This window comes from Bactrocera oleae, chromosome 2 (assembly GCF_042242935.1).
Source record: "Bactrocera oleae isolate idBacOlea1 chromosome 2, idBacOlea1, whole genome shotgun sequence".
Classification (NCBI taxonomy): domain Eukaryota; kingdom Metazoa; phylum Arthropoda; class Insecta; order Diptera; family Tephritidae; genus Bactrocera; species Bactrocera oleae.
Window position 1 is genome coordinate 40,198,271 of NC_091536.1, and position 5,085 is coordinate 40,203,355.

The 5,085-nt window shown below is 35.3% G+C and overlaps 1 long non-coding RNA gene across 3 annotated transcripts; it reads right to left on the minus strand.

Moving 5' to 3' along the window:
• Positions 1-1,079: 1,079 nt before the first annotated feature.
• LOC106624570 (uncharacterized) lies at positions 1,080-5,068 on the minus strand. Of its 3 annotated transcripts, none has more exons than XR_004976440.2 (3): positions 3,900-5,068; positions 2,258-3,842; positions 1,080-2,192 (listed from the first exon to the last, which is right to left on the minus strand). It is a non-coding gene; the product is annotated as an uncharacterized lncRNA (long non-coding RNA). The 3 variants fall into 3 exon arrangements; XR_004976441.2 differs by having other exon boundaries at positions 1,081-2,949; positions 3,051-3,842; XR_001331036.3 differs by lacking the exon at positions 1,080-2,192 and having other exon boundaries at positions 3,107-3,640; positions 3,737-3,842.
• Between the last annotated feature and the right edge of the window lie 17 nt (positions 5,069-5,085).

A 5,085-nucleotide genomic window follows, 5' to 3' on the forward strand; every position in this document is an offset into this window, starting at 1 on the left:
GTATCCGAGGTGATACAATATTTGTGCATTTGATAATTTTGGGGGGTTCATGTAAACGGCTGTAAACATGTCCCGGAAGGCCGGCCATTGTTCATAACCACCATGAAATATTTCTGTGTCACATGCAGGCACCTTGAGATGGATGCCTGAACTTGCCTCTTGAATTTGCACTTGTGGCAGCTCTACTCGCTGATGTGCAGTAGGTGCAATTGCTTTTATTAACTTTAGTTGGTCAGAAATCACTGCTTTAGTTTCTTCAAACTGGTCTAAGCAATTTTCGTATTTGACGTAAGCCGAGGATTTAAAATTGTCAGGTAGATCTGAGTCGTCAGATTCTATGATTGCGTCATATGCAGCATGGATACATGTCCAGAAATTATCAAGATTTTCTTTTTTGATTTCTAATACCGATTCAGAATTGTCCTGAATCTGCGAAGATGAAAATCGAGTGCAGTATCTTATTAAACTGTCACTCTCAGCAATGAATTTACTTTATGTAATGTCTTTCCCCCTTTTTTGCTTTGTAGCATCTTGCTTTGAGCGTGTAGCTTCTGCAGGTGTACATGGACTTCTTTCGTCAGAAATCAGTTTTGAAACTTTTAGCAACTGAGTTGTTTAAGAATGTTTCGAGCCTGAGCTCATTTAAAAGATGTGGCGAAATAAAATAAAATATTTTCAATGTAAAAAATATATGTATATGTTTGAAACTTCTTTTAAGAAAAGAAGAGTTTTTTTTTTGAAAAAATGAATAAATTAATGACGTTTTTAAACTCGTATGAGTAACTGAACTCTCTTAAGATAATAAGAGTTTTTATTTAATAAACTGAATAAATTACACGTATTTCGTGTTTAATTTTTTAAATATAATATTATTTAATTGATTATTAGTAAACGCAAATGTTTTTTATTTTTAATTTTATTTGTATGTATTATGCGTCAGTAATTCCTATAGGGATGATCATCTGTGCCAACTTAACACAATTGTTTTTAATTTTTCTAGTATTGGAACAAAAATAATTAATGAAAAACATAAATAATTGTATTTTTAAATATTTATTTAAATTTACAGACTTCAGTTGGCATAATACAACTAAAAATAATAATTTTTGCACTAAAATGTTGAGGGAAAGGATCAATAATTTATTAAGTCGTCAATTAAAAAAGTATCATTGAACTAGGGGCATTGAAAAGACGTAGTTTGATTACTGGAATAAAGGCACTGAACGAACCACTATAGAATTCCATTTCGTTATGCAGAGAGTTGACGAGCTAAACGATGCGGTTGTGAGTGCCGTCGAAAACATAGCTCTCGATAGTTTTTAGCAGACGATTGCGTTTTAACGAGACCCACCGGTGCAAATTCGAAACTACTGTTGATGTCAGGTGCATCAATCAGGCCATTCACGACTTTAAAGAAGAATATTAAACTTGCTATCTGACGACGAGTTTGCATTTTATTGATATTGAAATGGTCGTAGATATCGTTTATTGAGTGATCTTCAGAGAAGCCATAACGGTAACCCAAGCTCTTACAGAGTTTTATTTGTATTTTTACCATATGTTTAATTGCGATGTCGGTGAATGGAAATCAAATTACGCTGCCGTATTCCAAAACTGAAAGAACTAGTGATGAGAAAAGACGTAGTAGTGAATTGGGATTCGTGAATCCTTGCTGGTCCTAGTTTTAAAAGCTAAAACTTTGAAAGCCTGAAGAGTGATCTTATCGATATGCTTGTTGAATTATAGTTTATAATCTATGATGATGTCCAGGTCTTTTACGTGTTCAACTTCGCTTATTGTCTCGTTGTTTAGGTAATAGTTTGCTGGCGTTCAAGAGTGTTGACTTATTGATGTTCAAATCGAGCTTTTTTTTGTGGCACCAGATCGTGTGTGTTTTGTTCACTAGTTATCGTTCTGAAGATTTTTGATTGGTCTGCATAAAGCAGATATTCAGACTGGAAGTTATCACCAATATCGTTTATAAAAATATTAAAGACAGTTGGACCCAGGAATGATCCTGAGGTACTCCTGAGGTCACATCGTGCTTGGTAGATAGATGTCCATCAAAAAACGAAGCTTGAAATTTTCTTCCAATAAAATATGAGTGGATCTAACTCAATGCATTACCTTGAATGCCATAACTGTTTAGTTTATTTAGAAAGATACTATGGTCCACCCTATCGAGTTCTTTGCTGAAATCGGTGAAAACGGTATGAACTGCCTGACCGATATGTGTAGCTTGGAGTTTGTAACTTACATAAATAAACAAGTTGAAAGTAGTGGACCTCCCACCGACGAAACCGTGCTGTTTGCTGATAATATTATCCTTAAAAAATGCATTGAGTTGAGGTAAAATTATCTTCTCAAAGAGTATAGCCAGAGCTGATTGTATACAAATTGGCTTATAGTAGGAGACATCAGACCTATTTCTTGGGAATAGGACATACGTAAGAAGATTTCCAAGGGTTGGGAATGTCACATTTTGGAGTGAAGAACTAAATATGTGTGTGAGATGTTCACTGACACTGGTAGCACAATTTTTGAGCAAGATATTTGCAAGCCATTCGGACCAGCGCCCTTCCTCGTATTCAGAGGCAATAGTGTTATGTAGATGTCGTTGATGCTGACCTCAAATTCGATACACTTGTGTCATCCTGGATCTGCTCTTTGACTTTGTTTATATAGTTCTTGTAACATAGAATATTGAGCTTTTTACATTCTCGCCGAAGTTTGCCAAGTTTTATAATATTCAATTTGGTATTGTTGCTCTTATAGGAACCAGTAAGGAAAGTGACTAGTTTTTTGTGTACGAACTGGAACATAGGTTGAGATTCCTTCTTGCATTATGTCATAAGGGACTCTGATTTTATTGTCAAGGGAAGGTGATGAGTACAGAGTAGTCCAATCGGTGTTTAAATAATAGGCATTAAAGTTGCCGTAGTCAGCGGTCTTAAAGCCAAAGAATAGAAAAAGGAAATGGCTTGAGACTTGGCTTGAGACTAAACTGGAGCTCAATAGTGATATCAAGAGCAGGATGTTACAATACTTACTTTTATGTAGATTTGTTCGATATTCTCATCGATAATGGCAATACTCTCTGCGTGGATGTATTTTTTAATTGATTTAATTTAATATATAATATATTTAATTTATATATTTTTAATTTTACATATGGAATAACTTCTATTCGTGCTAAAGAAATAAAAATGAGTCGTCTATTACTTCCTTATCGCGGATGGGTGGGGGGAACCATGATTCCGTGATGCCCAAGGCATCAATGCTGCTAATGCTGTTGCTGTCGCTGTTAGAAAACTGTCGAGCTTGGTGCGTAGTCCTCTCACGTCTGATCGATTGAGTTTCCCTTTTCATTAAGTAGGCGAAAATTTTTGTCAACTAGTTTTCGAATACCGTTAACTTATCTAATAGTTTTTTAGGTGTCGCCATTTTTTACTAGTGTATCAAGCTCAGCCCGGAGGTTATTTATGTCGTTGGAGCTGAACAGGAGTAAGGTTCGATTTAAATATCACTTTGGCAGATTAATCTGCAGGTTATGGCTGTTTATACTTTAATATTGCACGAGCTACAGAAGGAGATGGATTCTCTACTAGTAGCGGTCGAGTACGGTCGGCAGAAGGGCAACCTAGGCGACGAAGTTTAAAATTATGTATATTAGAATTTAAGTCAGAAGGCAGTACAATCTAGATGACGGTTCTGTCTTCATCGAGGCAGTCTTTACCGTCTGCTTTTTTTTTAGTCCTTTTATGTAGAGCATAGCCACATTTGATTCACGCCTTATACGTTCTGAGAACCCCGCGATGATTTCTTCTGTTGGTGCTGAAACACTGGTGAACGTTTTGAGTATATTTTCAACTTGGGTAAGTTATCAGTTTAGTTATCACCTATGCGTTTGTTCTGATGAGTTAAGGTTGTAACATCCTTCCCGATATCTGTGACGTTTTTTTCTAACATATAACCGACTTAAAACTGTTTAATTTATTTTCAAAGGATGTGGTGAGCTGCAAATATTGCTCATCGAGCAGACGATTAAGCTTATCTATGGTAATGCTATCATCCTCGTCATTTAAAAGGTCAAGATCATCCTGAGTGACGACACTAACTTTCAAATTGCAGGAAGCACATTTTCAAAGAAAACGTTGTGATTTGACTTTATTTGTTAGCTCGGTGAATTCAGTTCTGGCAAGTCCTGCACATTAGGAGTGAGTTCATACACGGCAATTAATACATAGGTCACTGGGTTACAAACGATGGCCTAAAGGAATACAAAATTGCGAAAGATTAAAAAGTTAATGCGAAATTTTCGAATTTTCTCTTTTTATCATTTATGGATTGAATATATTTTGTTTGTCAAATTTGAAACCAAGTTTCTTAAAAATCGCTGTTGTTAAAATTTGTTGAAATTACTATGAAAATTAACGTATTTTTATTTAAATTTTTCTAGTTGTTAATTTGCGTTCAGTATTGCGGTACAAGAAAAATCGCTCGTGCCTTCCCAACTATCCCAAAATTCCACTTCAATCCAATTGTACAATGTCACTGTCAAGTTTCTTGTGATTTCACAGCATTTTTGACCATATATTATTTAAATGTTCTACAAAGAACAAATTTAATGACCAATAAACATAAAAGTTATATACGCTTTTGTATGAGTACTTCCCTTAAAAATTTTCTACGCGAAGCCAAGCAAAATGTTGGGCAGTTCTAATTTTTTCACGCTTTCCCCAGCAATCGTCGCCATTTTTATTAGGGAGAAACACTGAAAGAAAAGCCTTCATTGTGGCATATCCTTTGTTTTGTGCGCTTTGTTGTTTCAGTATGAACTAGTGATGAGCGATGTTGCAATTTTTCGATATCTGTGATTTCAGTGATAGAAATTAACATTTCAGGAGGCACAGACGATTCTAAGCGTCTTAATTTTTCACGCGAAATTGGTGCAGGTACTTTGAACTATTTGTTTTCCACCATTGCAACGAATCTTCTGTTCAGCCAATGACTTCACTTTCCAAATGACTCTGAACTTCAATATTGAATGTGTTAGTAACTTTCGAATTATTTGTGTCTAATATA